The sequence below is a fragment of the Callithrix jacchus genome, chromosome 17, assembly GCF_049354715.1.
Source record: "Callithrix jacchus isolate 240 chromosome 17, calJac240_pri, whole genome shotgun sequence".
Taxonomy (NCBI): Eukaryota; Metazoa; Chordata; class Mammalia; order Primates; family Cebidae; genus Callithrix; species Callithrix jacchus.
The window spans coordinates 12,842,631-12,869,691 of NC_133518.1; the positions used below are offsets into that span (position 1 = coordinate 12,842,631).

Consider the following 27,061-nt stretch of genomic DNA (forward strand, 5'->3'; position numbering starts at 1 on the left):
GTGTTTCCATGGTAACCCTGAGAGCAGTCCAGGGGGAATAAAACAAGTATGTAGGATATTATACTTCAGACTTTCAACCAGAAGTACCTTCTTTTGAACCCAAGAGGCTCACTCCGATTAAGAGTCTGTCTACATTTTGCCAGACCCTGCACTGGGTTTTGCTGGGTAAAGACACATCTTTGCTTCCAAAAGCCTATTGGTTTCACAATGACAGGAACATGCGATGCTCCCGAGGTTCTAATGCTCTTATTCCCATTCCACACAGGTCTTCAGCATACCAGTTATGCTGGGAAGCACAGCAAGCTGTTCTCGGCAAAGAAGAACTTGCCACAAATTATTTTACTGGTAGCCGAAAGGCAAGCCTGGGGAGACTCTGAGAGGTAACTTCTACAGAGCACTGATAGGTTTGCAAAGCAGTTTAAAATAAACAGCAGCGGGGACTGAGTGTAGGACATCGGCCCTCGCTCGTTTTCTTGGCTAAGGGCCTTAGAAGACAGAAGGGATGAGAGGCCTTGAGCAAATAAGCGGGGAGGCCTATGAACCCACCAGTGTACTATGAGGTAAAAGATAAAATGGTGATCTAGCTAAAACAAAATTTAGTTTTGCCAAGAATTGGTCTGCTTCCAAGGTGCCTGATGGTGCCTCCTTGACCTTGGTGGCTTGAAGTTGGTGCGATCCTTGATCCCCGTATCTGATTTCTCCCATCACTGCATGCAGAAGAGCCCAAGTGAAGAAAGGAACACGATGCCTTCCCCAGGGCTTTTGGAGGTACCTGCTCAGAAGATTATCTGAGAATACACGCTGCATTTTCTTGATCTGAAAACACAGTCAGTGTTCTTATTTGCTGGTTTGAAACAAATATTGTCATCTTATTGAGAGATTTTTGCCAGATTCATCTGAACTATAATATTAATAATTGAAGTATTTTCTCAATTGCTAAATTTGATTTTGGGTTCTACAGTGAACAAATTAATCACATAATTTTTATGTCCACTTCATCTATGTCGATTAAAATATTTAATAAAAATAATAGTGGCTACTGCCTACTGGGCTCTGGTTGTTGGGCACTGAATTGAAGCACTTCACATGCAGTTATCTCAGTGATACTCACCAGAATCCTATAAGGTTGAACTTAGAAGCTCTGGGACACATGCTTAAAAACAGGCTTTTTCTAGTATATATTGTGGAAACATAATAAAATTAAAAAGGTATACATTGTCTAATCAGAATTTAAGTACCACTGTATTTCCTATGTAATATATACAAATTAGTCATCTGTCTAGGTGTTTTCTTTTCCGATGCACTTAGAAATTAGATGAGGGACATATTACAGAAATCAGATGAGGGATGTGTTTACAGGTGATTTAGTTCATTTTGCTATTGTAAAGCTTAACTAACAAACATCTATATTAACACAATTTAAAGATAAAAGCAAAAGACCAATACATATACAGATACTGTGATAGCAAAATCGTGTAAATCATATAAAAGTCCTGAAGAGTCGAAAACCTTAAAAATTACTACCATAATATGCATATTTTTTTCAGAATAACAATAATCACTTTGATTTTTAAATGTTAACTAAAATTAAAACTTTTGTCTTATATTACATTTGGAGAGTCTTATGTACTAATCATAAAACAAGTGCTGAAGTAAGAGTAATGAGAATCTAAACATCTCCATTTTCTTTTGAAAATTGCAGTGTTATAATATTTAGCTTTAACCTCAAGCTAATCATATTCTAAAAACAGAATATGATATAATCAATGCTAAATCCTCAAGTGCTTTTTTTGAATATCTTAATTTTCTTAAGATGAAATTTCAGTGGATTCCTAAGAGTAGAAAACCCACAACATATTTTCATGTAACTCGAGATATTTGATGAACATATACAAATATATTTTTAAATTTGAATTATATTCAAATTAATAAAAGTACTATAATAGTTTGCTAACTATCTTGTGTTCAGTACAGTTACATAATTTCTGGATCAAGAGACTTTATGATCCTATGATCATGTGACTACTTTTCTATGTTCTATTTCTGCCAACTTATTGGTGGCTATTACATTTAAATCCTTTTTTAATAAGCCCCTGCAGACTAGGATATAATAACTGGAAATGAGTAATCCAAAAGGATTTTCAGGTGGCATCTAAAAAAAAAACCTGTTTGAAGTTTAGTTACTATGCATTTTAATGTTTTACTCGCTTAGAAATGGAAAAGTTGAAAAGTTGTGATAGGTAATATACTAAGCTGTTTTAGAGATGAAAGAGTAGCCATGTTGATGATCAGAGTTTTCATCTGTGAAGCTTTTCTAGGGCATTAGTCATGGAAACACCACAATCTTCTATAATTTACCTTGCCTAGATACAAATCCTGCTAATCAGATTACTTTTTTGCTTTTTCATGAGCTTAGGCTGTCTCAAGACTTTCACCCTAAACTGTATTATCAAAAAAAAACAACTCTATGTTTAGTGGAGCAAATACCAACAGAATCTGACACACTCTTCTACTGAGAACACATAGGACTTCAGTTAACATCCATGGATGAGTTTATCTTATGCACTAATCCAGTGACTGATAGGCTGGAACATTCAATAAAAATTTCTTTACATCAGTGGAAACACAATTAATCCACACTTTTGCTTAATTACATTTTAAGTTAAAAATTTTTTTTGATATGCAAAGAATGTTTCCTCCTGTGGAAACAAGTTTAGAGTGTTGTACAATGTCAAGATCTATTCTGGTGACTTGTCCTTAAAGAACAAAAATACTACTCTGGAGTTAGAAGTTACCAAATAAATACCTGAGGTAACAATAGGTCAATTTTGTAAAATTTTTTAAAATTTATTATTTATTTATTTTTTGTTTATTTATTTATTTATTTTTATTTTTATTTTTTTGAGATGGAGTTTTGCTCTTGTTACCCTGGCTGGAGTGCAATGGCGCAATCTCGGCTCACTGCAACCTCCGTCTCCTGGGTTCAGGCAATTCTCCTGCCTCAGCCTCCTGAGTAGCTGGGATTACAGGCACGCGCCACCATGCCCAGCTAATTTTTTGTATTTTTAGTAGAGATGGGGTTTCACCATATTGACCAGGATGGTCTTGATCTCTTGACCTCGTGCTCCACCCGCCTCAGCCTCCCAAAGTGCTGGGATTACAGGCGTGAGCCACTGTGCCTGGCCAAAATTTTAAAAAAAGAAAACAAAAAGCTCACAGCTCTAAAAGAAAAATTAGAGATTTGGAGAAAAACCCCTATTTCATCAAAAATTACCATATTGTTTAATTTTACTTATGTAGATACAAGTCTGTTGTCTCTCTTATGGTTAATAGAAAGATATGAAAGTGTATTTCTGGCATGAATTCAATTTAAAAAGTGTTAATATTAATGCTTTGATAAAAATGTCTCTACTATAATTGTAATTTTAAAATAATGACTCCAATAGAAGTTCTATATTATCTGAAACAAATTATAATATCTACCCAGGAAATTTGTTTTGTCTCTGTGTTGCTATGGAAATCTTTTTTTAAGTAATAAAGAATGATTGGATTAAGTTTCTAATGATAACAAAATAGCTATAGCTACATCATTCAAATGTAGAAATTCTATAGAAATATACCTTATGAAAAATATGCCTCTATCTAAAAGATCCTGCTTCATGAGCTACAATTATACAAGTCCTAGTCAATATTCGTGTAAGATGGCATCCTATGTTGAGTGGTGATGGGAGGGTGTTCTATGATCTTTCATCCCTTTTCTTCATATATTTGGGTACCCTGGATGTATCAGATCTCTACTTGTCTTCTGCAGCATAGCAGCATGTTTGTTGATTAAATAGCAGTGCCCTGGGCAGGAGAAGAAAGTCCTGAGACAGAACACCCAGGGCAGCATACTTATCGCCCCTCCCTGTCTCACAACATTCATCCACATCCAACTGCCCAAGAAAAAATGTACCACGGGTTCATCTGGAGAGGTGAGTGCTTATGTTTCACAGAAGAAATAAATACACTTCCCTCACTCTCGTGTACAGTGAAGTGGACCTTCCAATAAGGGTTTTAAACATCTCTTTTTGAAGGAAATCCTTAACAACTAGAATGTTTAACCTTTAAGAGACTGCACAGGGCAGAAAATTACTTTCTAGAAATGCTCTTGTCTAGGTCATTGGAGCATCAGTGAACTTCTGCTGGTGTCAGGAATGTGAGATGGTGGGTAGACATGGCCGAGAACTCTCATAATCATAGGAGGAGAGATATTAAGTGTGTGCTTCAGTAAGCAAACATATTAGACAGACATATCTTTTTGGGTCAGATATCTTTCAATGACATGCTCTACTCATAAAAAATAAATAAATAAATAGTTGCCCTTTTATAGGAAAATAGTCCACAACCTCCAACAGAAAGGTGAGGGCAATTCACTTGACCTCAACAAATTTCACCGCTCACTGAGGACTAACAGCTGTCCTCCACCACCTGTGTGTATCTCTCATTGACTTCCATGGGTGAGATGGGAGTGCTGACCTTTATTATTACTGCTGCATATATTTATTCTTGAATAACAGATTTTTTGCATGAGTCACACACAGTTTCTTCTCTTCTTCCCCACAGTAACACCAGAATTATTCATTTGCATCTCTGTTGCCATGGAAAAATGAACATTCTGAAAAGCAGTCAGGATTATGAGTTTAAGGCATAAACCTAATCGTAAGGGACAGAGAAAACTCAGGTTGAAAATATATACACAGCACAGCTAATATTGCAGAAAAATGACAACTAAAAAATAACAAGAAAAAAGAAAATAGAATTCCATTGAATTTCTGACCTTTTGGGTAAAGTACTGTGAGTTTCAAAACTATTTTTCAGGGTTTTTATTTTATTTTTCTGGTAGAAAAACACCCTCACGCTTAGGAATAAAGTAGACACGCTATTTTCACCACCTGGTGCATGGCTGGCAGACACAAAGGCCACTGCGTGCCAAATAGCAGATAATTGGATCCTATCTACACTGGGAACCTGCTAGATCATTAGCAGACTTTTCATTTGGAAATAGACATGGCTATTTAAGAGGAGCAAGGAACAGGAATAAAATACCAACTCTTCTGTGTTCAGCTTAGTCCGACAGGAGGGTTTGTATTTGGATCCAGGTAATTTTATTCCCAGTTACTCAAGTGCTATAGTACTATGTACAGAAAACACATCTCAAGGGAGAGAGATAAGATAAAAGACATAAAGACTTAGAGAGACAGGGACATGCTGAGACAGAAAGAAGCGAATTGAGAGCATCAAAGGAGAGAAGAAAGAAGGAGGAACAAATGGGAAGAGGGAAAGCATAGGAAAAAGAAAGAATGATTAAAGATTAAGAGGCACAGAGATAAATGAATGAAAGAAAGTTTGAGCGGTAAAGAAAACATAAGGGAAAAAATATCTGCCTTCGGTAAGAAACTTCAACTAAAAGGTCAGGGCAAATTAGGGAAAGGAGAACCGTGGCGAGAGGGAAATAAGTGCTGTTGGACACTACCGTGGATTCTTAGATTCATTACATTGTCCATATAAATGAGGTTTTCTTACCTAGACACAAGCCTTATTTGGGAGCAGATGGCAACGCTGGTGGGTGACACTTACGTGTAAGAAATTTGTTTGAATATTGCCCTCTCCTTTCACATTTAAGCTCAATGAACTTGTGAATTTTCTGACATCTTCATCCTTGCTTCTCATTAGACCTCATTCATTTGAACTTGCAATTTCTAGATCACTAGGCTGTAATTTTTAACCTGCCTATCCATGCAGTGAGAAAATTATAAGTGACCTGTCATTTGCTGAGAGGAGGTGATGCTGTACATGAAAGAGAAGGCAGAACTGGATGGTGGGAGATCCAGAATCAACCCCAGCAGTATCCCTAAGAAATAGGACATTAGGAGAGGCCAAGAGCAAACAGGGCCCAATTTCTTTTTCCCTCCCTCCCTCCCTCCCTCCCTTCTTTCCTCCCTTCCTTCCTTCCTTCCCTCCTCTCCCCTTCCCTCTCTTTCCTCTCCTCCCCTCCCCTCGGCTCCCCTCCCCTCCCCTCCCCTTCCTTTCTTTCCCTTCCTGTTCCTGTTCCTTTTGTTTTTGAAATAGGGTTTTACTCTGTAGCCCAGGCTGGAGCCCAGTGATGCGATCACAGTTCACTACAGCTTCAACCTCGCCTCCTGGCCTCATGATATCCTCCCATCTCAGCCTCCCAAGTAGCTGGGACCACTGGTGTGTGCCACCACACCCAGGGACTTTTTTGTAATTTTTGTAGAAAGGAGTTTCATTATGTTGTCTAGGTTGGTCTTGAACTTCTGGGCCCAAGCAATTCATGTACCTCGGCATCCTAAAGTGCTGGGATTATGGGCGTGAACCACCATGCCTTGACAGGGCTCAATTTCCACCCCCAGGCTATATACACTTGTGTATTCTGTGGACCCTACTGCTCTAGGGTCAGAGAAAAACATTAGCAGTGTTTTTTGCTCCATGTAATTAGAATATTTGTGCCTGTTGGTTAAGAAAATATATAGTAGAGGAGGAATAACTGGTCTGTTTAGGGCCAAGTAAGATGAAGTTGCCCAGTTCAATAGCTGAGAGCGAGGTGGAAGTGAGATTTTGATCTTAGGTAAAAGTGCATATAAAAGAAAAAGATAGTTAATATTATTGCTTTGTGACCCTCATTAGTTGAAATTAATATTTCTTTTTTTTTTTTTTTTTGAGACAGAGTCTCTCTCTGTCACCCAGGCTGGGGTGCAATGGCACGCTCTCAACTCACCACAACCTCCACCTTATGGGTTCAAGAAATTCTCATGCCTCAGCCTCCCGAGTAGCTAGGATTACAGGTGTGTGCCACCACACCCAGGTAATTTTTGTTTTTTTAAGTAGAGACAGGGTTTCACCATGTTGGTCAGGCTGGTCTCGAACCCCTGACCTCGTGATCCACCCGCCTCAGCCTCCCAAAGTGCTGGGATTACAGGCCTGAGACACCGCACCCAGCTTGAAATTAATATTTCTGCAGCACATAGAACTTTCTATGAAATCTATCCTATTGAAGCCTTTACCACTTCTACTCTGGGTACTAGTTATTGATGGTCATGCTTCATCTTGTCTGCTAGATGGTAGGGACCTTCAGTGCAGAATCTGTGTCTGATGAACCTTTTGTCACTCAAAGCATTTGAAAAGAGCTTCACGCACAGTAAGAACTCAGTTTACATTTGGTGTATAAATGACACAAACCATGCAGGCAGTCTTTCTAGGTCAGAATGTGAAGACTCAAACTTTGGGTTTTTCTTTGCGTTAATGTTGAGGTTATAGAGTTGAGAACACAGTGTTGAGTCTTAGAAGTTGAATAGCTAGTATCTGAGTCGTTATTTAGAATGACTATTAATTATTCATGCCTATTATGTGCTAGGAACTTTACAGCAGTTACCTTTTCTTATTGCATTAATACTGCAAGGTAGCAATCATTACCTGCATTTTACAGATGAAGAAACAGGAGATTAAGCAATTTTTCCAAAGTGATAAAATGAGTAAAGGGCAGAGGCAAAGGAGCTGAAGTCAAACTCAGGGCTCATGGTCCATTATTATTAGACCCCAGCACCCCCCTGCTGATCACACCAGGAGCCATAAAACTTTCCTGTTAAATCTAGTCTGCAAGAAGAGCTCTCCAGGCCTATAGGTCCAGAAAAGGTCATTGGTAAGAAAAAAAATACCAGGCTAACTTGATTATAACTGTGGGCTTTGGGTAAATTACTAAGCTCCTATAGTATTTATTTCCTCCTCTGCAAATAATGCTACTATGTAAATAACAATACTTCTTTCACATCCATTCAGTGTCTTTTTATACAGGGTTGAGATGAGATGTTTGAAAATCTCCTAGAACTGTGCTTGCCACATGATAGGCACCTAAGAAATGTCATTCAAACCTACATTTCTGCAGAAGTAAAATGGAATTGATGGCACCACAATAATAATGAGGAGAAAGTTTCTTTCCATGAGGCTTTTGGAGCATGTACTTGTCTGCTCCTACTCTTCTGTCCTGACTGCAGGCAAATGTTATTTCATCATTGTATTCATTTACTGATGCAGATGTCTGCCCATTGAGAGGATCCTCTTGAAAAGGACTCACATGGATTGTGAGTTCTAGGCCAACTCTTCCACACTGTTCGGACTTATTTCCATCTGTAAGGCAGTCCACAGACCCATGCATTAGAAAACAGTGCTTTTTAGAAAAGATCACCGTAGCTACCCTCACTCTACTATTACCATTACTATACTGAAAGTAGCTAACGTTTATCAGACACTTACAATGAATTGATCATTGTTTCAAGTCCTTTATGCTTTATTAAATCATCATAACAAACCTATGGGGTATGTACTATTCTTCTCATTATCATTTTAAAAATAAGGAACCTGAAGCCTACATCTTTTGCACATTCTCCCAGAAAAGCTGCTCCATAAAATGAATATGAGAATCTGCAGTCCACAGGCCTGTGGCCAGATCAGAAGAGATTCATGCACTTTACCTTCGTCATTAACTAATACCCCAGGGGACAGAAGTGTGAGCACTCAGATAAATATGGTTCAGTGAATGTCATTTAATTACCATAACGGTTAAAATAATGAATGGAACACAGTGAGTCTCAATATCAATTTAAAAAAGTAAAAATAAGATCCCATAATTTTTTTTTCAAATTTGAAAATTTAAATAATTTTATTCAGTGATGGAACTACTGCTATGAAATAAGCATCCACATATTCTGCCAGAAGAAATAAAAATTTGTGTATTTGTAGAGGCAAAAATGTATCAAGGGCTTTTTAAATTTTCAGATTTTGCTACAGAAATCTCCCATCTTGGAATGTATCTAAAGCAAATAAGCTGTGCCAATATTTATATTTAAGGATCACACCACAATATATTTAGTAATAGCACAAACATGTAGCTACCAAGAACACCAGGTATAAGAGTATCTGGCTCAAATCCCAACTCTACAGTCACTAGCTCTTTGACCTTGCAAAAACTTACCTCCCTGAGCTTTAGTTTTGGCCTTAGTAAAATAAAACTTCATGTAAAGCATGCCACAGTGTCTGACCCACAATATGTACCAGATAAAATAGAAAATCGCTGTTTTATTTTCTTCTCTGTTCCTACCATTATTACTTACCAACCTAAATGTACAACAATGTGGAATGGTTACATTGTAGATGAGTATCTGTTTGGTGGAATTATGTTCTTGAAGACTAATGTTGTAAACATAATAACTATCAATTAAGTGACGAATGTACACTATTAAATTATAGGAATAATTTCAAAATTTAGTATAGAGTGCATAGAAATACATGTATGTGTAACTACTTGTAGAAAGAAAAAAAGAAAAACATCAAAATAATACCAAATCACTTATAACCCCAAGAACTATTTAGTATTGACAAGTGACTCTATATATTTATTTTCCAAGTTTCCTCCAGTGTATATGTGTTACTTTTATAATCAGAAATAATAAACATTAACAAAATATGATTTTAAAGCAGTTTTTATGACAGATTAACTTACCTACAGACAGACAGACACACACACACACACAAACACACACACCATGATGGGAATTATTTTGAAAGTTGCCACCACAGATGTCTGTGGGTTTTTGACTGCTTGTACCTATTTTTATTTCCTGAGAGCAGTCTCAGTTGCATTTAGGAAAGTATTGTCCTCATTAAACATAGACCTGCAGGGCTCTGTTCCAATCCCTCCTCTCTTAGTTAAGGAAGAGTTCTTGTTACCCAGGCCAGGCTAATTGGATTCTCCTTTTATAGAGTTTAAGTCTTGAAAGGAGCAGCATATAGACTGAAAATATTTGGAATTCATTTATCCTAGTATGGCTCACTTAGTCACTCTGTATCTGATATAAATCATACCTATAGTTATTTTTCCCCTTCCACCACGATGGCTTGGATCCTGTTAGCTTTTAAGTTTGGTTCTGTATACTTCCTGTAATTCTGTGGCTTTCCACTACTGTTCCAAAACATATATACATATATATATATATATATATATACATATTTGCTTAAAGCAGTCAGAGTTGTCTTCTGTTGCTCATTAGAAGACAACGTATATGCTACATTGTTGAAATTTAACCTTGTCTTCTTAAATCCTATGTTCTATTTGTTAAAAATTAGTATATAAAACTTTCTCACCCTCTGTGGGCATGGGCCACCCATCTTCAGCAAAGATGGTGGCTAAAGGGTAGAGATCTTTTTGCCATTCATGCATCATCCCCAGTAAAAGGAGATGCACCAAATGACTTTGTTATACATTGACAACATTAAATATTTATGAAAAGCACAGACTCTGGAGCTTGAGCATCTGAGGTTAAGCCCTGCCTCTACCCTGCAAGCAGAAAGGACTTGGGAATGTTACTATTGGGGATAATAAAGGTTCTTACTCATACAGTTGATGTCGAGATGAATAAAGTCAATATATGTAAAGCACTTTGGATGCAATCTGGCATTTGCAAAGTTCCACTTGTGAGCTACTTTTTTCTACACATTGTAGATCATGACAGCATTGATTGTTGGCAATTATTTAAAATTTTACTGATTCATTTCTCAAATAGTTAAGTGCCATGTGAGTACTTGTTTTAGAAAATAAATCTAGAAATATTTCTTGGTAATTTTTAAAAGATCTAAGATCACTGAAAATCCTACAGAAATGAGGTTAATTCTGTAAGAATGCACCAAAATTCCAGTGAGATAACTTTTTGTCTATGACAGTTAAGATCATTAGACATGGCAGATGGTTATAAAAATTTTCTAAACATATTCTCAGATTAAGTGATGGCATTACATGCAGAGTATATACAAGACGAATAAAACTCAAAATGAGAACTTTTGAAAATAAATTTTAACTTCAGTTTGTGAATGAATATAATAGAAAATCTGAGTGAGTATAATTTTGCATGACTATTGGGAGAGCCTGGAAAGTTTGATCTTCAGATTATTAATGCAGCCAAAAAAAAAAAAAAAGAGAGAGAGAGAATATTTGATGCACAGAATTATCCTTCTTAAGTGAATGTACTAAACTAATAAAAACATTTCCAAAAATCAAAGTTTAAAGTGTGTCAGATCTGCCTTCTAAAATATTGTCTATCTGAGGCTATAGGCTTACCTAAGATTCAATCTATAGGCTTAAATCCGTTCTCTTCCTGGTTGATCCTCATCAACCTTGGCATAGCATTAAGGAGCCCAGGGACTCCCAGTGACTGATGTCTAAGAGTTATGTTTACTCTCCAGGTGAGGTATTTGGTGAGACTGGAATGAGACCACACCCTATCCATGTGAATAGCTGGCCAATCTGTGTGAGTAAATTTCTGTCCTGACCTCTGATTATACTTAATTTTCCCTGAAAAAGGCAATTTTTTTTCCAAACTTCAGCATGCTTCACTAATGGCTTCCAAAAGTTGAATCATGTTTCCTGTGCCCCCTGTTCTTTAGCGGCATCTCTTCCAACCTAAGTAAAACATGTAGATCGAGATGATATCGCAAGTCAGGCAAGGGGCATTGCTTGTGCGCAGACACTTCAGCTGCATTGGCTGTCATGGATTATGGATTTGGCCCTTAGAGAGATTTCTCTAATCCCTCACTAAGTCCAAGTCCAAATTCAGAGTGGATTTGGCTTGAGAAGCAATCTCATAGACCAATTAGCTTCCTAATATCTACAGTTTGTTTTTCTGGTGTATTAGTCTGTTTTTTTTTCAGATTATTTCTTTGAGTGTAGTATAATGAACTTTCCATTATTCATATGTCTACTTACTGGACTTTTTAAACATAAGTTTTACTGATATGATGGTAATTGATGTTAAGAGTAATACCTTTGAAATATCATCAAACATATTTTTAAATATTCAATTTTCTTAAAAAGAGATCTTAAGTTTGCTCATATATTCTATTTTGAATGTAACTTTTCAAAAATTATTGTATATGATGGAAAGGGAACTAGTTTAAAAGTCAAACTTCTGTGTTTGGGTCTAGCTGTGACTGTGAATAAAAAACATGATCTTGAGTCGGTCATTGGAACTTTCTGGGCCTCATTTCTTTTATTTTTTTTTTTAGTGAACAGTTGTATTTTCTTTATCCCAACATTCCTCATGGGTCTAAAAGATAATGTTACATCTATAACTATCTATGTCTACACACACTCACACACATGCACACACACACGTATTTACTTTTTAACATATCCTCATTTTTTGCTGACTTTTTTTCAGATAACTGTACTTATCAAAACAATACTTTCTCTACAAATAGCCTGATAACTTTTGTACATCTGGGTTTGCATAACTTAGACTATAATCTAAATATCTTGATTTAGTTAGAAGTGTATATACGTAGATTATGTCATAAAAGAATGATGGAAATTGTGGTCTTTTGGTATTTTGGAAAATATGTGGGAAGTAAATATTACCTTGCAGTAAAATATACACCAGTTTGTATAGTAGTGAAATGACAGAAGTAGAGAAGGATTGTCATCTAGTGAATGAAAACACCATTTAGCAATGGTGTGATATGGTGGTCCCTTGGTAAATGCAGATGAAGTAAAACGATAAAATTTTTTCTAAGCTCTGCAGTGACTATTGGCTTTTAAATTAATTTTTAAAAATAAAATTTATAAGCAAATATAAAATGCTAAGATAATGTCAGAGAAGAATTTGTAGTGCAAATATTCTAAACCAAGCCTTAAACATATAATCTTATACAAGATAGCACAGTGATGCTTCTTTTAGGAATGAGATGTGGATACTATTTTTAGTTTTCTCTTTATAGAGTAATTATTTATTCAGCTTTCCCATGTGGATATCTACACTATTTGCCATGGTAGGATGAAGTAATCTTAGTAATAGCTTATTTCTCACGTAATAGCAATTCCTCCATCTTTCATGAAAACATCAGGAGCCACAGGACTGAGATCAATGGAATTGTAAGAAGATTTTGGATTTGTGTGTGTGTCCTCTGAAAAAAACTGTTTCCTTTGTTTATGCTACTGCTTAAAAACTCACAGTTCATAATTACTTTTTTGGTTTAAGGGAATTCATTTCTTGTTTGGATTCAAATACTCCCAGAAAAAAGTGCCATCATCACACCAATAATCCCTTTCCCAACTTTGGCAGGAGGGTTTTCAGTGAAAAGCTTTTGAGGTACAGAATATATGGAAAAGGTACTCTTGGAAAGTTGAAGGGCAGAGAGGTCAGAGAGAGACAGCGGGATTTGGAAACAATCACAAGGCAGAATTATCCTGCTCAACAGTAAAGCAATGACGAATTGTTGGACGAAGCTGTAGCAAACTTCTTAAAAATATCATATGCCATTTTATTTTGTTCCTTTGTACCAAGTGTTATATGTCATTTTATATATGTTCATACATGGCCCTACAGATACAAAGAGAAAAATAAAATCATACAAAATTTTTAGTAGTTTCTTGACAGGAGCTGACAATTACTTATATACCAATGTAATAAGTGTTTTAATAGTGGTACATTCAAAGGAGAATTACTTCTGCTTGGTTTTGAAGGAGGAGTTAAGTTTATGGATTAAGGGATATAGGACTTTAAAAAGAAAACAAAGCAAGCAGGAGTATCGTATTACTAACACAGTATTCCATATAGCTGTGCTTCGGCACTAAACTACTTACTAATACAGTATTCCATATAGCTGTGCAGAGGTATAGCTATATGGAGATGCAAGTCACTCCAAGGAATAATGAACAGTTCTGTACGGACAGAGTGGAAGTTGCTGGTCAGAAAATGTGGACAAAAATGAGATAAGGAAGGTAAGTTATAATAAATGCTTTTCATAGGCAAATAAAAACTATTTATTAATTAAGCTCATTGTGGGAGGCACTTTGGGAAACTCATGATGCAATATAACTAGCCCCAAGGGCTTATAGGCCAGCAGAAAAGACAAGACACAAGCACACAAACTATGCAGCAGCACATCAGGACAGGACCTGCATTGTTTGTGTTACATACATGTTTCTTTGGGAGCCAGTTCAATGCTAAGCACAAAGTGGAAATTACTGAATGAATTTTGAATACATACATGAATAAAAGTATTTGCTCTGTTAACTTGTTGAAAATGAAATTTATAAGGTAAAACATCTGCATAGTATCTCTGATGTTTTTAAGTATTTAATCTCCTTAATTATATTTAGAACATTAAAGCAACTAGTTGAAAGGTAATCTGCACACAAAGAAATTATTAGTCATCAAGTAGGCAAAAAATTCTGGTTACTTGATTAAATCCAATATTTTTCAAATAATAAATTTACAGTAAATGAGTTTTATATTTAATAATTTGAATTTTGTAAGATAAAATTTTTCTAATGTGTTTAAAAAATCTCATTATAGCATGCCTTTTATTTGTTTTTTTTTCAGACAAATCAGTGTTTTTTCAGCTTTTAACACTAACAAAAACAAAATGTATATCTGCTCTGGGTATCTTGAAACATACAGTGGAATATAATGGAATTTCAGGGGTTTAGACTTCATTGATTAGTTGAAGTATAATTTTATTGGCTTTGCATAAGTCACATTCATATTTTCTCATTTGTTTTCATGGACTTCTGTCAAACAAGAAGTTTCAATAGATAAGTCAAATAACAAGAAGTCCTAGCTGACCTCATTTTCAGCATTGAATAAGAAACCTACCTGAAGTAAATTTCATAGATAGGTGCAAAGCTCAAGCACTCGGATTATCTCATTTGGCGATAGATCTTTGAAACCAAAAAACAAAAAAACAAACCCTCAAAATCTGAAGTACATGTTTAATCCCCGAAGCCTGGGAGACAGCATTTTTCCTAATATTGTAATTTCGTGGTGCTTTGTGGAAACTGTAATTTTGCAAAGCAGACAGCACCTGTTAGCAGCTTCTTCGTAGCTGCTATGAAGTGGCCTGTTCACACAAGCATAGGAACACCATCAAACGGCATGTGATTTGTGGTTTCATTTTTGGCAAGAGACACACTTTTCACAGAATGACAGGTCACAGAGTTGCAAACCAAATTCATTCTTTGATCTCGGTTAAGAGACAAACTGTGTAGCAAATATAGCTTTGCTTGCTTGTCTTTTGCTTATTAGCTGTATAATTTGACTAACAACTTAAAAGAAAGCTTAGTTGTACCACTCCACTATGTACTAAAAAGTAATTATCTACTGTACTTTGATTACTGTACTTTGATTCTCTCACATGCATAATAGAACAGTAGATGTGACATTAACTTTTACTTTCTAACAACAAGTAGAACTTTGATAGAGCAAAAATATGTTAGGGAGATCACTACACAGGTCTGTTAATTTACATATGAAAATCTTGCAATGAACTGTGGAATCTTGAGAGTAGGTTTTGAAGAAAGACTTGATCCTTGAATAGGCGTAACAAGACTGGGAACTCTGAATGCCTTTCATAATGCTTCTCATTTTTATTATAAGGAAAGACTTCCGCTAACTGAAAGAATAAATTTTGTACATTAGGTGCATATAGGAAAATGAAATTTACGTACACACACACACACACACACACACACAATACTGCTATTAGAAAAAGGAGAGAATAGTATAAAATCTCAGCTAGAAGAGACCCCAGTCAAACTCTTAATTTTTGCCTTTGGAAAGACAGATTTCTTGAAAATCAGGGTTATTGTTGGTTATGTGAAGAGTCAGACATGACATTCCTTGATAACAACATACGGAGAAAAGCCTGTTTAGAAACAAAAAGTTCTAGAAATATGTAGGTAATATTGAAGTGATAAGAAGTCATTCAGTTAAGTTACATACAGCTAATAAGTAAATCATATATAAGTACAAACCAGCACTTGGCATGTAAACATAAAGAAATTTCCCTCTTAAATGTATATACATGGTATATGTTAATATGGTAATTTTTGAATAGCGATTTTGTTGAACATAGTTATGCAAGAAGTCTAATATTTTTACAATTTAAAAATCTTTTATTTTTAATTATAAGCAGATTTCATAGATAATTCCCAAAGGACAAATTTATCCAAAGGATAAATACTTCTCTGAGTACCTTCAAAAATTGTGTTTTTATTTTTTCACCTTTCCTTATACTGTAAGTTTCACAATAGAATGGGTGTCAGCTGGTCAGCAGGTTCATGTTCTTCGCTTTTTAAATTATTTAAACCTCTGGTAGGTGCTATTTCTACACTTGATATTTTGCTTTTAAAAATATGGAACAAATACTACATTTGAAACCACAAAGTAGTCTAAAACTCTCGTTCAGTATGCTACTTAAATACAACTCAACAAATGATGAAGTGTGCTAAGTCATATAATAATTCACTTTTAAAAACTGAACTGTAGTACAGTGCTCAAGTGTTGTATCTTTTCCACCCTATGTCCTAAGTGATATCATATTCTCATTTAGAGAATGCCCCTGATATTCAAGTCACCTGGCTGTAAATTGGCTTCCCTCCCAGCCTAATAACTTGGAGACTTTTTGTAAAACAATTGTAATATTAAAATTCAGACAAGTGGCCCAAAAATGGCCCCAGAGGGCAGGAGGACTGCTATTTCCTGATTCTCACTTCCCTTATTCCCTCATTCGTTAAGTTTTGCAACATCAGTTTTTATACTGTTGCTGTTTTATCTTGGAATTTTAATGAACTGTATCCCTTTGACAAATGAGTTATTGTTTGATATATTACATTAGGGATATAGAGAACAAACTACTTATGGATACCAGATATTTGGATAAAATACGTTTACGTTATACTAGACTATTAGTGTAATGAGTTCTATTAGTTGCGAAAAAGACAATACACTGCAGATTTGGAAACATGCTGAAGAATGACGGACATATACATAATTTAAATCCCAGTACCTCAAATAAAATGGCAAATATTTTCACATTATATTACAAGTTTTTCTCCTCTATTATGGCACTAGGGAAATTTTCACTTACGTGAAATATATTTGAAGGTTAGGGAAACGTTGTCTGATTACTGACAGTTATGCAAATTGGGTGGTGGTTGAATTCAATATTAATGAAACAGATGTTGATGCGTAACTTAAGATGTTGAATATACTGGAGCTATGCTCACCTCTTTCCATAATTCTTCTATCCACTGAGGAAAGATGGGTTTATTTCTCTTATCTGAGGGCAATAGGGGTTGGGTTAAGAGTACTCTTTGCTCTGTGTCTTTCATTGAGATATGATTTCCGGATAATTTAACTAGAAATTATTTAGTAAAGGAAAATATTTAAAACAGACTCCCACATGTCCAGAAGCTGAATGGTCCAACGGTTCAAACACCCACCCTTTAAAAATATTATTATAAGCTAATTATGGGCATGATAACGAGCCACTTCAAGACTCTTAAGTGCCTCTCTATTCATTGTGAAAAGAGGAAATTATATTTGGTGTGACTTTAATGTTAAGTGTAAGTACATTACTTCATTTTAACTATAGTAAAAACTTACTCTAAATACAGTGATTTTTTTCCTAAACAAAATACTTAATTATCATTGATAGAAGATAGCAATTAAGGACATGTTGGCTTTTAAATAAATTTGGGTCCGTTCTCTATTCTGCCATAACTAGTTCTGTAAACATGGGCAAGCAGGCAAGATTCTTTAAACTTCACTTTTCTCATCTGGAAAATAGGATATCCAAACTTATATTCTTCTGTGTTATTTTGAGGGTAAATGATTCCACAAAGGTCTAATACCTGGAAAAAAGGATGAGTTTATAAACAGTCTTCATTGTTGTTGTTTAGGAGTGAGTAGCAGTTTAGTAGCAGGGCCTGAAGAGCCTGGACTTTGGGACCAGACAAAGCAATCTATGGGACCATAAAGCAATTTCTTTGCTTTACAATATTTGATCTTTTTTCTAAGCTCGTGATTTTGTCATCACTGTTACTATTTTTACTATTATTGGTTATTTTACACTTTTCCATTTATCTAAACATTCTAGGTGAGCAGATTTTACTCAAATTCAAACACACCACATTTCATAAACCTATAAATTACAAAACTAAAAACCAGGAAAATTATCCAAAAGACATTTTAGAAAGGTATAAAGAGTTATACAAATGTGGTAATATTATCATGTATGTTATTTCATTACTAAAATCATTTAGCAGTTGTTAATTTTGCCTCTGAAGCTTTATACTCTTTGATAAACATCATTTAGGTTTAACACTATAGAACTCAAGTAGCAATTTTTAAGAATTATTATACAAGTCATAATATTACTATTTGGTAAGCAGTAGAATGTATTTATGCAAAATATGTTGATTGATCCATTCAATAGATATGTCATGAGTACTCACTATGTGCTAAAGGTTGTGCTTCACGTGGAAGCAAAGTTATCTAGACACAGTCCCTGGAATCTAGCAGTCCAGCCTCCCAACAAACCCACAATATTCCTTCTACCAATGAGAAAAATATGTAGGTTAAAGATGGAGCAATTCCCCAGGAACCTTTACTAGTTCAATGACTCCTCTGAGAATGGGGAGCATTTAATTTGTGTCATTCTTCCCTACGGCATCTCACATGGCACTTCAAAGATTTTAGACAATGTTTTGATAAACATAATTATGAAGAAAATTAATAATTTCCAATTTCCTGGCTTTGTGAGTTTTTCCAGATAGTTGATGCCCTTCTCTTCAGATTTTGACTTTGCATTTCTATGTCTAAATCCAACAGTCTTTTAGCTTTAGACAGAATCTACATCATCCATACAGCAAAAGCATTATCTCTCCAAACTCTGAAAGCATTTTTGCTTATAATCAGGCACTGGCTAAGCATTTATATGTGTGCCAGGGACAAAATAACATTGTTCGTGCCTTAAGGAGGATGCTCTCATCCTCCACCAGGGGATTTGGATGCATTCAGATTGTAAATCAATAATCCAGAAACAAAGCCTGGTATTATTGTGCAAAAGAGAAAAGTAAAGCACAGAGAGGTTAATGTATTTTGTTTAATGTCACATAACTCCTAATATGGAAGTCAAAAAATCCAAGGCTGCCCTAAAGGCTGCTCTAAACCATTATGCGCTATACTAGGCCCTCCATATTCGAGGGTTCTTCATCTGATAATTCTACCAACCATTCTTTGAAAATTTCTGAAAATGAATACATAAACAATAATAATATAACAATAAAAATAATATAAATAAAAATAATAAAGTATAACAATTATTTACATAGTACTTACATTGTCTTCAGTCTTATAAATAATCAAGAGAAAATATAAAGTATACAGGATATGTACAGGTTATATGCAAATAATATGCCATTTTTTATAAGGTACTTGAGCATCATGGCAATGTAGTATCTGCAGGGATTTCTAGAACTAATCCCACTCAGATATGGCGGGACAATTGTGCTTAGCAATTGCTACTTTGTGTCTAATATACACGTATCCTATCTTTCAGTGATGACTGTGTTCTTGGAGGTCAGGTTCATGCATGATTTATCTCAATTTCCCTTAAAGCACTTGGAATACAGTTTTGCATAGTAAGTATGCAATAAATATCTTTAGAATGACAAGTATAATTTAAGCATCAGCAATCATAAACCTGCTGTTGTATTGATTTCTGAGCTACCTAGGGAAAGGGAAAAAGATAAAGATGGTGGTCATTCTTTTTTTTTTTTGAGACGGAGTTTAGCTCTTGTTACCCAGGCTGGAGTGCAATGGCGCGATCTCCGCTCACCGCAATCTCCGCCCCCTGGGTTCAGGCAATTCTCCTGCCTCAGCCTCCTGAGTAGCTGGGATTACAGGCACGCACCACCGTGCCCAGCTAATTTTTTGTAATTTTAGTAGAGACGAGGTTTCACCATGTTGACCAGGATGGTCTCGATCTGTTGACCTCGCGATCCACCCGCCTCGGCCTCCCAAAGTGCTGGGATTACAGGCTTGAGCCACCGCGCCCGGTCTGGTGGTCATTCTTGACGTTTCTTAAGGGAGATGTGAAAGCAACGTGTTCTGACTCAGAGTAAAAAACACTGGCTGACAAGTATAAACCAGACTCTGATGTATCAGAATGATAAATCTCATATGGTCATCTACATGGTGGGTCTGAAGCAGAAGCATTAGGAAAAACTCCCGCAATTTGTTCTGATGAGTCTTTGGTGACATTTTCTTTTTTATTTATTTAACTTTAGGTGCATACTATATTTGGCATTGTCATACTTGCTTACTGTTAACCTTCTACCAGGAGAAAGTAAAGACAACTCTTCCACTCTCTTAAGATAATGAAAATACTAAAAGAAAATAGTAAAAGAGTCAAAGAGGCCGAAACCACATCTAAAGCTAAAAGCAATGGGATTTTATAGAATGGCAGGTAGGAGATAGGGAGAATAAGACAATGATGATTTTCTTTTCGGGAAAAGTTATTTGCACTAACACAGGTTTCTCAAACACTAGACATAAATGCACACATAAAGTAGATGCTGCAGAATGCTTTATTGTTCATAGTCACTTAGGATGTTTTCCAATAGCTATCTTTTCTTTCTGAACATCAAATCTGCTGGTTTTATTAAAATAGTTTATTTCCTATCTTAGCACTCATTTCACTCTCCTAGGAGAATTTATTTGGTACCTAGTGTGTTCTGAGCTTATGTTTGGAACTGGGTACACAGTGGAAATAGAAGTACCTGTTTCAAGGAGGTGACGGTCTGGTGTGTACCGACTTAGATATAATTAAGATAGTATAATATAAGGGAAAAAGGTAGTATAAAAGAGAGACATACAAAGAAAATACAGTGTCAGCATTTCAACAGGTTTTTCTGTTTTTGTTGTTGTTAATTTTTATTCTAGGGTACCTTTGCTAACATTTTTTTAAAAAAGCAAACTACATTCAAGTCACACTATTTCCCCTTCTCATCTTTCAATAATTATTTTTAGGCACCATCAAATTTGTTACTTTTTCATATGTCTGATCTTTATATTCATTACTTTGTCAGCTATATACTATGATTCACTATGATTTGGTTATTTATTCAGCAAAACTCTATGAGTACAAACTATGATTGATTATAGTAAAGTATATGGGTGATAATGCATCATTCTTGCCTTCAAGAAGTTCATAGTATAAAACGACATGTCCAGTACAGTAGCCACTAACCACATGCTGTTATTTAAATTTTAACTTAAATCTAAAACAAAATTGAATTCTTTGTCACACCGGCCAGATTTCAAGTGCTCAGTGGCCACGATTGGCTAGAGATCTTGTTTTGGACAGTGCAGATACTGTATTTCTATAATCACAGAACGTTCTGTTGGTCAGTGCTGATTTAGACAATGTGTGGGATGCGGAGGAGTGAAATGGTGAGATAAAGATTATATGTAATTATTGATAGATAAGTATGGCATATGGATAAATTGTTAACACATGCAGAGTATGAGGGAAGGTTGGGGAAAGGGAAAGGCTTCACAGAGGCAATAACATTTGAGTCTCAAAAGATGAAATCAAGTGGGTTCAAGGAAGCCGAAAACAGCACAACAGGTTGAGAGAGCTGTATAGCAGGGCCTTTGCCTACTGTGCAGCTGTGCAGTTGCAGCTCTACAGGGTCCTATCACATATTGGTTGTGTTACAAGGGCCTGGCTGTGCATTATTATTCCTGCCTCTGGATCTGTGGTCATGCTTTTTCCTGAATCCGAAGAGTGTAACATCTCCACAGATCCCTTTACTCTGGACTTCACTCCATGTCTGCTCCTCTGGAAATCATTTTAATTGTTCCATCCCCAACTCATAAGACCACGTCTGGATTGTAGAACCTTTCTACTCTGAATTCTATACAGCAGTTTTATCTTGATCTATGTGATATAGCTTATAAACTGGTGTCCACAGTTTCTCACTGATCCCGCTGTTAGCATTGTCTTCCTGATTATACCTTAATGCCCAGGAAAGGAGATCAACTTCAGCCTCCCTGTTTCTTCTATTTCTCTTAGAGCAGTGCTGAGCATATAGGCAGATGCTCTGGGAAATAGGGCTGACTGACTGATGTCAAGGCTGATGACAACTCACTTTTATTCAACTTCAACACATATTGAACTTACAACCAACCTGTTCCACACTCGCTTTTTTATCTGGGGATTAAAAAGATAGACACAAAACATGGTATAGAAAAGTATTAAAATATTGGGAGAATTACATAACATTTATATTTAATAGCTTTAGAAGAATAATTTGATGTATTACTGAAGTTAATCCTTATGTAATATGACACTATTCTTTATTCTATGAGTAATCATTTATTGATATTTCTATTTACATTAATATTTGGCTTAGTGTTTTTGACACACAAAATAATTTTTAATCATTTTACTCATTACCAGTGTCTTTTATATTAAGGATGTGAGATTTCTGAGTAACAATAATTCTGATAGTTTTTTTCAGTATAAATGACAGTCTTCTAAATTTTTCCTTTGTTTTACTGCATATTATTTTGTCCAGTGTTTTAGACTTTTGTAGTTCTTTATTGAGCAACATTCTAAAGAAAAATCTAAAGATATCCTTTATGTGGCTTTGTTATGAGTTGTGGGGCATGATTTATTTATATTAAGGATTATCTTTTAATTGCTCCCTGAAATTCATGGTTGAGTTTTGCTTTCAACTGAGACATAATAGTTCTCATACATTGTCTAAGCATTGGCAAACAGGAGGAACATTGACTGCTCTCACCAAGAAACCATCTTTCATTTCAATTCAGTCTAATATCTGAGCCATAACTTCCAGTACCTAGGTGAATAATGACTGGAAAAGAAGAAGTGTTAACACACATTCCTGTCTTCTCCACTACTTTCTGGGAATTAGCTAAAATGATTGACATTTTAGGGCAGTTTAAATTACAAATGTTGTGTGTGTGTGTGCACATGTGTGTGTGCAGAAAAAACAACATGTAAGTAGTAACTAACTGTTTTCCTCATTGCAATGTTTCTTAGCACTTTCTTCCTCTGTCTTCTCTTTCTCCTGCCCTTTTACCCTAACATTTACTTCCGTAATATACTAAAATCTCATCACAAAACACATTGGCTTTTTTTGTTAGTTCCATCATAAATTATTTCTTGGTAAAAAGGGATGTTTGAGTAAATAGCTCGTTAGGATTTATTTATTTATTCTTTTAACCAACAGTTATTAAAACATTTTTTACACTTTGAATATAGCCTTGTGGGTAAAAGATGTAAAGAAAGATGAGATTCAGGTCCTTGCAAAAAAAAAAAAAGGGCTCATTTGGGAGTGCTGAAATCAGAAGGGTTAAATAGAAGAACTCGATAATGTTTTATGTGTTATGGAACTCAAAAGGGCATTGAAATACCTAACTCTGACTGGCAGGACAAGGCAGGCCATTGTGGAGGAGGGGACTTTGGAGTTTCCATAAGAATGAGTGCACTTTTTCCAAGTAGACAATGGGGACAGGAGATGCCAGGTGCAGGCAACAGCCTATGGCAAGCAGAGGTAAGAAAGAGTGTGGTGCAGCTGGGCGAGTGCAGGTGACCATGTTGTAGAAGTGGTGGAAATTGAGTCTAAAGAGTCAGGAAGGGCTAACTGGGAAGGGCCTTCCAGTGTGGAATTTACACGGTAGATGATAGAAAGAAATTAAAGTACTTTAAGCCTAACAGTGGCAAAGTCAGATTTGTATTTTAGAGAGTTCTTTCTGAATGTATTAGTACCTTAGAACATGAATAGGAAGGGGTGGAGAGAGCAGCAATATGAGTTTGTGTCAGGAAGATTCAGAAAGGCTTTAGAGAGGAGATGAGAAGCGAGTCATCTTATAAGCTGACTAGACAGGGCATGGGCTTGCATTTTCTCAGTGTCCATTCTTCTCTTATCATGGGGAGTTTTCCGTTGTGTCATTTACTACTTTCATGAAGCCTGCCTGCACTTAGAATCTTCACTATGAGGTATGTCATATGGCATTTAATGAATTTTAATATTTTTCCACTCAAAGAATGGCCCACACACCAGGGGCACCTGCATCTCCTGGGGATTTGTTAGAAGAGCAAAACCTCAGGCCTTACCCAAGCCCTACTGAACCAGCATTTCAGTCGCATCCCTAGGTGATCTGTATGCAGGATATACTTTGAGAAGCACTGTTTCAGTTCTCCATGCCACATTAGAGTGTCCTGGGGGTAAAGTGGAAGTCTGAATGCTCTGCTTCTCGTGACTCCCTCATAGCACATACAAAGTTTGGAACATATTGTAGGTGGGCAGCAGGTACTTGCTAGTTGATTTATTTTCAAAGTAGAGAGTGTTACTTTAAGCAATTCAACCTTTTAAATTTAATAGACATTTATCGTAACTGGGAGACCAGTTAAGAGATTATTGCCATATTGTCCAAGTGAAAAATGAAGTACTACATTAAGGCAATGATAGTGGAGATAAAATAGAAGTGGAAATTTAAAAAAATGTATATATATATTTAGAAAAAAGATTGGTAGGCTCTGCTAATTAAGGATATGGAAAGTGAAAGTGAGAGACAAGTACAGAATATATGGGTTAGATGTGCACAATCACCTACTCGTTTTGCTGAACCATGAAAATGATAGTTCATGTTTATTCAGAGACGTTCTTTTTTTTTCCTTTTTTTTTGAGACAGGGTCTCAATCTGTTGCCCAGGCTGGAGTGCAGTGGTGCTACCATGACTCACTATAGCCTGGATCTCCCTTGGGCCAATGTGATTTTCCCACCTCAGCATCCCACGTAGCTGGGACTACAGGCACACGCTACCATGCTGGCTAAGTTTTGTGTGTGTGTGTGTGTGTGTGTGTGTTCGTGTAGTAGAGGCAGGGTTTTACTATGTTGCCAGGCTGGCCCTGTAGTCCTGGGCTCAAGCCATCTGCCCACCTTGGCTCCCCAAAGTGCTAGGATTACAGGTGTAAGCCACTGTGCCTGGCTGACTATAGACATTTTTTTCTACATTTTTATATCTGAGTGTTTCCCAGTCAAGAAACATTAACAGAATTAGGGTCTTTTGCAGGGCAGGATCTCATCTGGGTGTTTTGATATTATTATCTTTGCTCTCAGGAGAATATGTCCGAAGGAGAAGATTTAAAAAAACCTGTGGATTTAGATAGCATGAAGTAAGTGCTGTGATAGAGGTAACAGCGATGGGCTCTGTGCCCCTGAGGAGGGGTACTTAATTTAAACTTGAGATGGTAGCATCGGACAATGCTTCTCAGAAGACAGAACTCCCACAATGAGTCATCAAAACCTAATAAATAGCCACATATGTGTGTGTGTGTGTGTGTATACCCATATGTAGATATGTTCTATGGATAAAAAGGCAGGGAGAGAGTAGACTTATAGACATAGAAGACACTCGGTATGGAAGGCCTGAGAATATGAAGATATATGGTTTATGTTTTTCCATGTGCCAGCAGTAGGCAGGGACAGGAGGAGTTTTGATATTCTGAAAAGAATACAGGACAATACTAAAATGTCTCGGATCTGATTATTTTAGATCAGGATACACAGCATTTTCTGCACCACGTGCCTCTGACATGGAGAACATGGGAATTTAGTGTTACTCCTGCAGTGATGGAGGTGAAATTTACATCTGATGTGTCTGCACTCCAATCACTTGTTAGAATCTTACTGATCTTTCAGAATGGATTAAACACCTCTCTTCCTTTTTCCTAAAGAAGCCAGTCCGATCCCTTCTCTCCTGTCTATTGTTCTACACATTTTTGTACCTCATTTTTCATGCATTTGTCTTTCCTTTTTTAAGGAAGAGGAAGAAGACTTTAAAGAAGAGGAAGAGGATGAAGAGGAATATTTTGAATAGGAAGAACTGGAGGAAGAAGAGTTTGAGAAATAATTTGAGGAAGAAGAAGGTGAGTTAGAGGAAGAAGAAGAGGAGGAGAATGGGGAGGAGGAAGAGGAATTGGAAGAGGTGGAAGAGTTGGAGTTTGGCACAGCAGGAGGGGAGGTAGAAGAATGTAGACCTTCACCCCCAACCCTGCCTCCAGCTCTGCCTCCTCCTCCTTCCCCAAAGGTGCAGCTTGAGCCAGAACCAGAACCCAGGCTACTGTTGGAAGTGGAAAAGCCAGGGGCAGAGGAGGTGCATGAGGCTGACACAGCTCCCACCCTGGCCCCTGAAGTGCTCCCCTCCCAGGGAGAGGTGGAGAGGGACAGGGCAGCCCTGCAGCAAGGCCCACTCCCCAGGAGCTTGTTGAAGAAGAGCCCTCTGCTTCCCCAAACCTGCTGGAAGAGGGGACTGAGGATGGGGTGACAAAGGACAGCCCCCACCAGAGACATCTGCAGAAGAAGAGACGGAGACAGAGACAGAGGCCAAAACTCTCCAGGAAAAGGAGGAGGATGACACCGCTGCCATGCTGGCCCCCTTCATTGATCGTCCCCCTGATGATGAGAAGCCACTGCCTGCCACAGAGCCTGACTCCTAGCCATCTTCTGCACCCCTTCTCATTTCCAATACTTATGTCCTTAGGAAAAAAATACTTAAAGTCTAAGTATTATACTTGATTGTGATCTGTGGGAAGTCAAAATTTTACCCTATTCATTTTTACAAGCATTTCAGTTGATCATGCTTGGCGCAGGGAAGACACACAAGAAAACATCATTTCCAAAGAATTAACTGAATTCTTAATTATTAAACTAAGTAGATAATTAATGGTAAAAGTGAGAGTTATTATCTTTAAAACAATGAACTCAAAAGTGAATTGTTTCCCCAAACTTGCTTAATATGTATAAATCACTAATAACTCAGAACTGGCTTTAAGAGAGAAGAGACTAGCCACCTTTGCCCCTCATTAAAACCATTTGTACCCTTAAAATATTTCTAAATTCCACATTTTCTTTTGCTGTAATTACATGACATTTCTCTATAAACAGTTCAAAAACAAAATTGCACTTGTTTATTCACTTTGGTATCTAAATGCAATTTTCTGACTGGGTCAATCTCACACTAAAACTGGACAACACCTTGTAGCCTACCAGAAAGAGACAGAAAGTAATGAAGCTACACACCTCCAAATTACCAGCAATTTCTTTTTGTGAGGGAGACATCGAAGGCGATATCTG

At 36.5% G+C, this 27,061-nt stretch overlaps 1 protein-coding gene and 1 long non-coding RNA gene across 22 annotated transcripts in view; one reads left to right on the forward strand and one right to left on the reverse strand.

The window, feature by feature from the left end:
• Positions 1–27,057, forward strand: LOC118148773 (uncharacterized). The gene is made up of 6 exons (XR_008477370.2): positions 1–165; positions 266–380; positions 11,293–11,357; positions 19,450–19,531; positions 25,749–25,854; positions 26,016–27,057. It is a non-coding gene; the product is annotated as an uncharacterized LOC118148773 (long non-coding RNA).
• Positions 1–27,061, reverse strand: part of NLGN1 (neuroligin 1) — an 887,833-nt gene that overhangs the window by 68,097 nt on the left and 792,675 nt on the right. The gene's annotated exons all lie outside the window — the stretch shown is intronic.